Source organism: Microtus ochrogaster, unplaced genomic scaffold, assembly GCF_000317375.1.
Source record: "Microtus ochrogaster isolate Prairie Vole_2 unplaced genomic scaffold, MicOch1.0 UNK51, whole genome shotgun sequence".
Classification (NCBI taxonomy): Eukaryota; Metazoa; Chordata; class Mammalia; order Rodentia; family Cricetidae; genus Microtus; species Microtus ochrogaster.
In genome coordinates this window covers 81,838-92,498 of record NW_004949149.1, presented here as the reverse complement: position 1 = coordinate 92,498, position 10,661 = coordinate 81,838, and the positions used below count along the sequence as shown (strand labels likewise).

The following is a 10,661-nucleotide window of genomic DNA, read 5'->3' as shown; positions in this document are numbered from 1 at the left end:
TGGCTCCTCCCATAGCCTCTGGAGCACTCACTGTGTGATCCAGGTCCACTGGCTCCTCCCATGGCCTCTGGAGCCAGACAAAGCTGTGTTTGCTTCAGCTAACCGTGCTCTTGAAGAGTATCTTCCTGTTAGTGTACAAAGTTGAATAGCATCGACCTGATTGGCAGCCCAGCAACCTTTACGTTGTACAGTGTGCACAGAGCACTGCTATATTATTTCCCAGTGAAGGTCTTTGTGTGGTGAGGACTTGGTGTGTACATGGGCCTACCGTAGGCTCCTCAGCCACTAATAGCTCAGAGGAGGTAACTCTTGCTTCTGAGCAGTCGGTCCTGGCTTCATCTTTGACAAGAGGTAGCTGTTCTCTTAAGAGCTGCCCCTGTCGTTCATCTCTTCCCTGCTCCCTGCGTCCACTCTGGCTGGCTTTTGTTATTAATGTGGAGCAGTTGAAGTCATTGACTTGGGTGAAGGCCAGGCAGCATTACTGAAGTCATCTATTACTTCCCTGAACTGGTCATGAGCGGGATGATGGAAGTCAGAGGGCCAGGGAAGCTGCCTCTCTAGCAGCCCACAGAAAAGGTGTGTTGTCTGCTTCCTCGTATTTACGTGACTAGGTCTGGATCCTGCTCACTGTCTCTGCAGCTCCCATATCACTGGGTGCCTTTCTCTTCTCTGCGTAGGCTGACCGGGGCTGTGTTGGCCATGTGTCTGGCTTCTTTTGTCTGCTGTTACTTCATTGCACAAAATCTTGTCTATTTAGTGCAGGTAGAATTGTTCAACTAGACTGGCTGTTTCTGTAGACCCTTTGTCATATGCTAGGTTGGGTGGCAATTGTTGAGTCTGTGTCACTGGTGTTGGCGTCTGGGTTTCCCCTGTTACTGGAATAATGCGGTGGACAGAGTCAGAATCTTTGTCTGAGGAGTGTGACTGAAGAACATCTTGCCTTCCTGCTCTGCTGTAGTGTTTGGGGCTTGGGAAGCTGGGTTTTGGGAAAACACAGTGGAATTTTATTAGACATTTTCCTGAACCCTCTACCTGCTCTTTCCTGGAACACTCCTTGTTTGGCTCTGGAGGGGTTCCACACTTTGAAGAGCACAGACGCCAGGGCCCAGGCTGTTTTGGTGATCAGTTGGCTCATGAAAAGAGGTATTGTTTGCCAGGGAAGATGCAGTCTGAGGAAGAGCGCTTGAGGATCCTGTGACCCTCAGAGTGAGACAGGACAATGGCATTGGTCAGCCTGCACAGCTGAGCTCTTTAAAAATACAAAAACAAAAAAGCCAGTGTGTAGTTACTAATATCTGAAAGCAGATACATGCGCTCAGATTCTGCTGTGTTGTGGTGGGAATGGGAAAGATAACAGTATCCAGACATACTTTCTTTTGACTTATGTTCCTACATGATTGGGGGGTTTTCCACTGTGAAGTAAAAATTACTTTCTAGCTAAATTGTGACATGCATGGACTTCATTATTATTTCAACAGTTTGGGGTGGGTTTTTTTTTTCTTTTCTGTTTTCTCAATTCAAAAGCAGTAATTGTGAATCATAATTCCTAAGAAAATGCGACTTCCATCATGACCATGGATGCGTGCGCACTGCACATGCTCTGTCTTTACTGTCAGGCTCATAAAGGGTGGCCACAGCACTGGCGAGTTGTGATGTGCCCGGGACCCTCTCTCCAGAGACTCCGTGTCTTGACGGGCTGCGATAGCTCCTGGTTTCCCCTGAGCTTCCCACTCTTGGCTCCTTCAGTCCTTGCTTGATGCTTAGTTTGTGAGTTTCCCAGATTCTGATGAAAGGGAGGAACTTGTGTTTCCCCCACACGGCTGTTGTCAGCCTCTTCACACAGTGAAAGAAGAAGTCTGTTCTTCTAGTGTCTTGGTGTCTTTATACCTATTTCTCTTAGAAATGTCTGTGATGGACCGGGCATGGTGGTGCATATCTTTAATCCCAGTGCTTGGAAGACTGAGGCAGGAGCATCTAGAGTTCAGAGAAGTCTAAATACACTGTGAGATTTTGTCTTTAAAAAAAATAGTGTGTGTGTGTATGTGTGTATAGGCTGAGTGTGTAGCTAGGTAGGCTACTTGCCTAGCATATGTGAGGCCCTGAGTTAAACTCCAGAAATACTAAATACATAATAAAACCATATTGTTAGAATGTGTTATAGAAAAAAATTCAAATTCTTAAGTTATAAAGAAGAAAACGATTATTGAACCAATCATAGAAAAGCCACTATTAACATGTTGAGGTAATTACTTCCACATTGGTTTTGTATGCATAGATCCTTACCTATTTATTTATCCAGGCTTTTTAAGACAGGCTGTCCTAGAACTCCTAATTCTCCTGTTTCCATCTCTGTGTGTGCACCATGGTATTCAGCAGCCCTGCTCATTCTCTTGTAAAAAATATTTTAAACTGTTTGGGAACCTGGGTTTCTAGATCATAGTATTTGAGCACATTTTCCACATCCCAGATTGTTCTTGGTAAATAGTATTTAAATAGCTGCAGAGTTTGCTTTTAATCTGGTGTGGTTTTTCTTGTAAAGAGTTAGAGAAAAATGTGCACTAAAATTAAAAGGCACAGTTGGAAGATGTCTCCTTTTTTCTCTTTTTACAAGTTATTTATTTCTGCATATGCTCACGTGTATGCCCGTGCCAGAGACTGACTGGGTGCGGTCCTCAGTTGTGCTCCACCTGACTTTTTGAGAGAATCTCTCATTGAACCTGGAGCTTGCAGATTTCGTTAAACTGGCTGACAGGGAGCCCAGGTCCTGTCCGTGTCTCCACAGAGGGATGATTACAGGTATAATGTGGGTACTGGGGACTCTACCATCTTCCTAACACACCTAACACACCTTTAAAGAAAAATGCTAAGGCCTTGTCTCATGTAGTACAGGCTACCCCTGAGCTCATGGTCTTCCGGCCTGCGCGTCCCTAATGGCGGCTGTGTGACATAAGCTACGGCCATTTTGGAAGAAGAAACCTCGATTGAGTAAATGCCTTCATTTATTCGATTGGCCAGTGACCCCCCCCATAATTGATGTGGGAGGGTCCAGCTCACTGTGGGTGTGGCCACTCCTGGGCTGGTGGTCCTGGGTTCTATAAGAAAGCAAGCTGAGCAAGTCCTGAGGAGCAAGCCAGTAAGCAGCCCCCTCCATGGCCTCTGCATGAGTTCCTGCCTCCAGGTTCCTGCCCTGACTTCCTGTGACAGTGAACTGTGATGTGGGAGTGTAAGTGATATAAACCCTTCCTCTCCAAGTTGCTTTGGTCATGGCGTTTGGCACAGCAGCAGCAACCCTGGCTAGGATACTGGAATACCTGCTGGTAAACCACACTCACTAGTTTTAATTTCTTTCCTAATTTTAAAAGTAAAAATTTACTTCAAAGTTTAATTGATAATATTCAAATTTTATGTTTACATACAAAAGATTTACTCTTTGAAAAATTTTTGTAATAAAATGAACATATATTATAATATATTAGAAATCCTTTGTGTAGCAATAGTTAATTAAAATAATTATTTTAATTGGTTATTATTCATAGCAAAATTTTCAAACAACCAACTTTTATCCCCACCTTAAAAAACAACTTGAGGGCCTGGAGTGAGGAGCATTGACTCCTCTTCCAGAGGACCTATGTTCAATTCCCAGCACCCACATGGCAGCTCCCAGCTGTCTATAACTCCAAGATCTGACACCCTCCCACAGATATACATGCAGGCAAAACACTAATGCAAATAAAAATAAATAAATTTAAAATTTTTTGAAAGAAATCTTCCCTTTAAATTTGAAGTAAGGTTTTGGCTTTGTGTGTGTGTGTGTGTGTGTGTGTGTGTGTGTGTATGTGTTTTGTTTTGTTTTTGTTTTTTTTTTTTTTCAACTGGCTTTTGGGTTTATCTACTTGTGATGTAGTCTCAGGGTATATTTAACTTTCCTTGATCCTCCAGGCTGTATAGGACAAGAAAGACCATGGCAGTCAGGGAAACAGAGCCAGACTGTCCCTATTAAGGTGCCAAACCTCCAGCAGAGGGTAGATGCCACACCAAACAGAGGGTGCAGGAAAATTGCTTGGATTTTTCTAGCGGGCTTTGCCACTGCTTAGCAGTGCCTCTCTCAACCTGGTGCCCTAAGCGTCAAGACCATTGCAATCCACGGGGCAATTGGGGAAGAGGTAATGGCACCAGCCAGGGCTGGAGGTTGGCAGACTGGGGGCTGTCTGATGAAATCCACTCTTTGGCATTCTCAAGGTTTTTCAGAGGAATCCTGGTAAGTCATTTAACCTGTGTTATTGGTTTACTTGGTTCCTAAAGGAGCGTCCTAATTAAACCGGAGCCGGCTGCGGCGCATTTCGGTTTGAAAACCGAAACCCGGAGTGGCAAAGCCATCTCCTAAGGATCGCGCTGCAATCGACTAAATAGTACTGTGGTTGGTCCTCACCCAAGGCGCGTCAATTGGGGTAAAAGAGTGCGGTTAAGAACTCTGTGTCCCCCAGGCATCTCTGCAGCGATGCCTGGGCTTCTGCTGTCACTTTCTAAAGGTGACAGTTCATATCAACTGTTACAAAGGGAAGACGTGTCTATAGAGCACAGCACTGACTTAGCCTTTGTAAGAGGTCAGATACTTCAGTATTAGTAGATTTGTAGCAAGTCACTGGACTCCACTTTGTGAGTGTGTGGGTGTGTGGTTGGATTATCGGGGTTTTGTTGTCTTAGAACAAAGTTACTTTCCTTTCTGAGTCAGTTACCATCTTGTGCCCTGAACTAAGCTTGGAGATGCAAATCTTTATTAAAAGGTCTCCAAAGTCCACCAATTAAACAACAACAACAACAAACAATTTGCCTCTCTCTGTCTTCTCTGTTTCTGTCTCTCTTCTTCCCCCCCCCCCTTTTCCCCTTTCTCCCTCTCCCAGTCCTTCCTCCAGCCCAGACATTCCTTCCAGCTCCTTCCTCAGTCATTCTGAAAGCTGTTCCTACCTCCACATTCAAATGTAGTTTGCCCTAGTTTAATTTCAGCTCGAGAAAAGGGAGATGATCTAGATTTGTATGGGTCATTTTCACTCAGCGTCCAGTTCTCCAGAACCCTGACGTGGCCATAGCTAGCTGCAAGGGAAGCCATGAAAAACACACATTAGCACACAGACAGGTTCTGTGACTACAGAGTAGGCTTAAAGAGTCAGTAGTGCCAGTGGTGTCAAACCAGCCTGTCACCTGAACTTGGAAAGAAAATTGTTAGGACACAGCCATTCCTATCGACCTGTGGATGGTTGGTCTCCTTTCATAGCACTGTGGACAAGATGAGGAGTTCTCTGAGACCATTAGACTTCAAAGCAGAACACATTTACTATCTTGCCCTTCTCAGAAGCCTGCTGACATCTGCTAGATAAAATGGAGAAATGAAATTAGAGGAGTAACCAATAGTTGGTGCCGCCGTTTGCAGCTTGGTAAACAGGGTGAGTCTGTGCCTTAGAAAGGCACAGCTGGGCGTTGTGCCTACAAAGATTGGTAGCTCACAGAAAGTTAGTTGGTGTGCAAGTAATTGTTGAAGAAGCGGTGCTCAAGGGTAGATTTTTGGAGCAAGGCAGGAAGTTATTTGTTGGGGGTGAAGAAAGAGGGTGGTGCAAAAAGTTGCTTCGGGGGAACGATAGAGAGATGAGCACTTGCTCTTCCAGGGGACCCAAGTTCAGTTCCCAGTACCCACACCAGGCAACTCACAATTGCCTGTAACTCCAGCTCCTGGGGATCCAATGCTTTTCTCTAGCCACTGTGGGCACACATGCACGTGCACACACACACACACACACACACACACATTTGTGTCTCTTTTTAAAAGTTGCTTCTCATGTGAACTTCTCCCTTCATAATGACATCCCTTATTTCAGGGGTGCCCCCTTCCCTGCACCCTACAGATCGTTGTGCATTTTTCTCTCGCTTCTTTCATGACTGGGGCAGAGGAGGGTGCTGATGTCATGTGGATGGATCCCATGAAGATATAGAAGGCACCTCCCCTCTGCATCTGGGTCTATTTCCAAACTTAGGGGTGGGCCAGTGAGAGACATAAGTAGGGGTGTGAAGGCAGAGTTCCCTATGAGTGCCAGAATGTAGCCCAGGCCACTTGGAAGGACAGGATCAGGGACCTTCCCACAGCAGACTGCCAGGGACCTTAGCCACAGCTGGTGTCACGTGTGTCCCTTCATCTTTCCACAGCAACTAATCAAGGGAAAAGGGAGCTTTTATTTTATTAGGAATGACTGATCATGTAGGGTGCCAGTGCTTCTTCTTCCTTAGTCTTTGTAGGCAAGCATGTAACGAGGAGACTGATACAGATAATGAAATACTTGCTTGTGCTGGCCAAGAGCACACATCATTCTCTCATCTCTTATTAATTAAAACCTGGTGAGCTTGGCGACAGCATTGGAAAAACAGGTGGATAAGATAACCACGAACTTCTAAAAGGATCAGCAGGAAAGATAGTCCCAGGGGTAGTGGTGGGGTTTCCTCTGAGCAGGGTGGTGTCTGAAGCGTAAATACAGTGGGCAGGCCCCTGTTGACAGTGGGACACCTGTCACTTAAGGAAGGAAAGGCGAAGGGGTCTTGTTCCTTATGCTTTTGTGACTCGGGGTAAAGCAAATTAATGTGGAGTTTTTTCTCAAGCTCACGTTAGGTTCTCTGCCATGATGGCTGTATGAAAGTTTCTGGTTTGTCTTCTCAGTCACTTTACCAAAGTGGATCCAGCAATTGGCATGGCACTCCGCAGACAGCGAGTGCTCGGTACGTGTTTACTGAATGAATAAAGCGGTGCATTGGACACTTAATTGTCAGGGCTTTCAGGAGGATGAGAGGGTTCTCGAGCACAATGCTTGTCTTGAGAAGACAAAAGGCTATGATCTCCAGGCACCTCCTTCACACTCTCATCCTCCCTGCATTTATGCCTCTCCGGAATCTCCCCTGCTTTTAGAAGTTTGGGAGAAGCCAGGCAGTGGTGGTGCATGCCTTTAATCCCAACACTAGGGAGGCAGAGGCAGGCAGATCTCTGTGAGTTCAAGGCCAGCGTAGTCTACACAGCGAGTTCCAGAACCGAAAAACGCTATCTGGAAAAATTAAAGAAACAAAAAAGAAGTTTGGGAGAGTTAGGGTGTGTAGCCTTCTTTAATCAAAAGGAGGACCCGTGTTGTGTAGGGTGTTTCACCACCCCTCTGCAGTAGACACGGACGGCAGATTCAGTTCATTTGCAATGGTCTAGTGGTTTATAGGCCTGCAATGTGATGCAAAGCTTGGCTTTACTGAGACATCACAGACTGTATAACAGTAAGAAGGTCTCCTCCAGGAACTGTTTCTGCTTGAGTTTACTTCCTCCAAAGTTTGAGTTTCACAGAAATCTCGACCTGGTGAAATGGCTTAGCAGGTAAAGGTGGCTCGCTATCACAGGCACTTTGGCGGTCACTCATGCACACAAACATGCATGCACACACGCATACATTTTTGTGTAATGTAATAAAAGTAAACAGTAGATTATGGGTATTCGTGAACAAATCAGATATTAAACCTTTAATTTTGATCTAACTCTTCTGGCCCAGATACGAGCAGCTCCACAGAGGGAAAATCTAAGAGAGCAGTGCTCTGAATTGCCAGGAGCTTTCCCTGAGGACGAACCATCTGTAGTACTTAGCTGTCTGCACTGCACATTGGGCAGACCTGCAGTTGATCATATACCAGCCTGCCCTGCCCTTTGTCTTTGGGGGAACAATAAGACATCCAGCCTGCCACATCTGCTTGTCTCCCTCTTTATTTCAAAGCAGGGACCATTAGCAGGACTTGTGCCCCCAAATCAGGAATGAGATAGTCCACGGGAAACAGCTGAAGCAGTGTGGCATGTGGTCCCTGCTGCTACCAGCCCAGATGACTGCTACCTGTGCTGCGAGCAGAGACCTCGGAACCTGTGAACCGAAGGAGCCGATGCTGCACCCGTGGCCGCCCTGGCAGGGCGAGCATCGCAGGTGTGCAAGGCAGAATGCTCCTTGCAGAACTGAATTGCAAGGATTCCTGTTCCTTCCACTGGTTGCTCCATCTCCCAGCCTCTCAGAGACGGTCTCTGTGGTAGGAGCCAGGATACGCTGTGCTGGGCAGAGGGAGACCTGGGAAGTCAGACTGCCCACTGACAGTAGACCTGGACCTAGAAAAGGTTCCTTTTGGCTGTGCCATGTCTGTTAGGTTTAAGTCACCCGGCCGCAGCCGACTGCCAGAGACAGTGGGAAGTGTTGCTTCTATGTGGGTTTCTGTGTCCAGTTACTGCTCATTCACAGGGTAGGCAATATTTATTAAAACAGCATTTCAAATAGAGATCTAAATGTCCTTTCTCTGAGAGGGGAATCTCAGAACTGCACACTGGCCTTGTTTCTCACATGAGATAGATTTTCTTTTCTTTTCTTTTTTTGGATGGAATCCACTTATTTAAGTATAGAATTTAAACTTTGGATAAACCTCACATTAAAAAATAAAGTATGACTAAAACTCTGTAGAAAGATGCTGGCTCCAGTGGCTCAGCACGCCTTGACATCCAGGTACTTTAAAGGTGGAGGCGAGATCAGAGGAGTTCAGCCTCACCTGCATTGGGAGTTCAAGGCCAGCGTGGGCTACGAGACCCTGCCTCAAAAAGAGCAAAACCCCAAAGGACTAAGTGTGAGCACAGTAGATAGCAAGTATGGGGTAGCGGGACTGTGCTGTGGTTTCCGGCTGTGGACTGTGACTGGCTCCGGGTTGTCCTCCAGCCCTGTTAGCCTCTTGCGGTCACTGCTGTACATGGCACTGACTCTCTAGCGTTCGCGTGTCAGGAGGAACATGTGACACGTATGCATCTGTCCCTGCAAATTAGCCGCAGCACAGTGTCTTCCAGCTCCACCGATTTCGATGCCTATGATAGGGTATCATTTTAATGGCTGAATAGTATTTCATTGCGTACTTTGATGAAATTACTACACTATATTTTCTTATCCATTACACTGATATTCATTTAGATTGATTCCACATCTTGTGAATTGTGCTGCCAAAAGTAAGAAATAATGCCAATAAGGGAAACATGGATTGTTCTGATTTTGTTAGTATATGTTGTATGCATGTGTTGAAGCATTGCACGGTGCCCCGCAAATGCATATGACTGTTAACATTAATTGAAAAAAAAAATAACGCTTAAAGAAACACATATGTTTACCGCAATGGTTTGATCATTATTACACACTGTTCCCAGCTATCAAATTGTAGCTCATGGGTATGTACAATTAGCTCCAGAACTAAGAGAATGAAAACACTGAGAAAGGCCACTCTGAAGTTAAGCCCTTATCTGACCTGGCAATGACAAAGTGCATTGGTTTCTAAAGGAAACTTTGTAGAAGCTGTGCAGTTACTTCCAGGTGCTGGCGCTGGGGGAGGCAGAGAGAGGGCAGGTGAACTATAGGGGTGGGGGCTTGACTTTCTTGTGACTTGTGACGATCACCATTGTTGTATGAAAAGGAGGAAGTCACATACGTTTTCTTTCTCTTGTCACTGCCCCCCAGGAGAAAAGGGACTGAAGACACAGATTCCTGCATTCAGGAGGAAGGAGTTCAGGTTAGATATGAAGTACGAAGTAAGTAGCTTGCCTCATCAGAGACGCACAGAGTCTTAAGGAGGGTTGTCACTAGGTTCTGTCGGATGCCTGTGACGATCTCAGGTTCCTAACTCTTCCGTGCTTAGAAACTGCTGAAAGCAATCTGAAGGAATGAAAAACAACCAAAACCCAACAAAAAGGTCTGTAAGAGTATGTGTGCCACTAGCACCCCGGGAACCGTGTGAATGTGAAACCCCTCCTCTGCATGAGGGCTGATGTTGAAGAAGAGGTGACTGTCGTTTTATAAGTACCCTCTTGTCTTACTGCTAAAAACAACTGCTGTTACTTTAAACATATGTCCCCAATTTAGTAGGAAAGAAAGTCGATGTGAAATGATTTCTTATTGTCTGTGCCCCTCGTCCAGGCTAAAATTAGCCAAATTTTATATAAATGCTTAGAAGGAAAACTTCTGGGCATGGGATTTGTAGACGGAGCTGTGTATCCTAGTGGATTGAAAGTGAATATAAGCGACCTAATTCAAAATAGATCTTTGGATTATTAATTAAATCCTAATGTAAATCGTTAGTTGCAATTAAAACAATTATCATTTTGAGGTAGGGAAGCATGTGTGGAGAGATCAGAGGACAGCTTTTGTGAGGTGGGTTCTCCCCACCCACTTTCAATGGGTTCCTGGAATCAAGCTCAGGTCACCAGCCTTGTGTGGCAAATGAGTGTCTACCAGCTGAGCCGTCTTGCTGGCTCAGAATTTTTGATTTTTAAAAGACATTAAGTTGTGGTAAAATATATGTGGCCTAAAATATTAATGTTGGAAATTATGATGCGTTAAGAAGGTGAGAAAGCATGCCAAGGTTATTATTTTATAGAAGCAGGTCCTCTCTGATGTGTGTGTGTGTGGGAGGGGGGCTACGAGTGTTCACATTCAGGAGCCCTGAGAGTTTAGTGAATGGACTACTTTTCCTTCATTTCTGACATTAAAGATAGTATTTGCTAAGGATTCTGACATTGAAGATAGTATTTGCTAAGGATTCTGACATTGAAGATAGTATTTGCTAAGGATTCTGACATTGAA

General features: G+C 45.2%; 1 protein-coding gene across 3 annotated transcripts in view; it reads left to right on the top strand.

Moving 5' to 3' along the window:
* The window catches only part of Gab1 (GRB2 associated binding protein 1), a 119,667-nt gene that overhangs the window by 46,539 nt on the left and 62,467 nt on the right, over nt 1–10,661 (top strand). The window contains exon 1 of one of the 3 annotated variants that reach the window (XM_026777257.1): nt 559–576. The exons of the other annotated variants lie outside the window; for them this stretch is intronic. The gene's annotated coding sequence lies outside the window, so the exon portion shown is untranslated. Of the gene's footprint in view, nt 1–558; nt 577–10,661 lie in introns of those variants that run through there. 3 annotated transcript variants of the gene reach the window in all.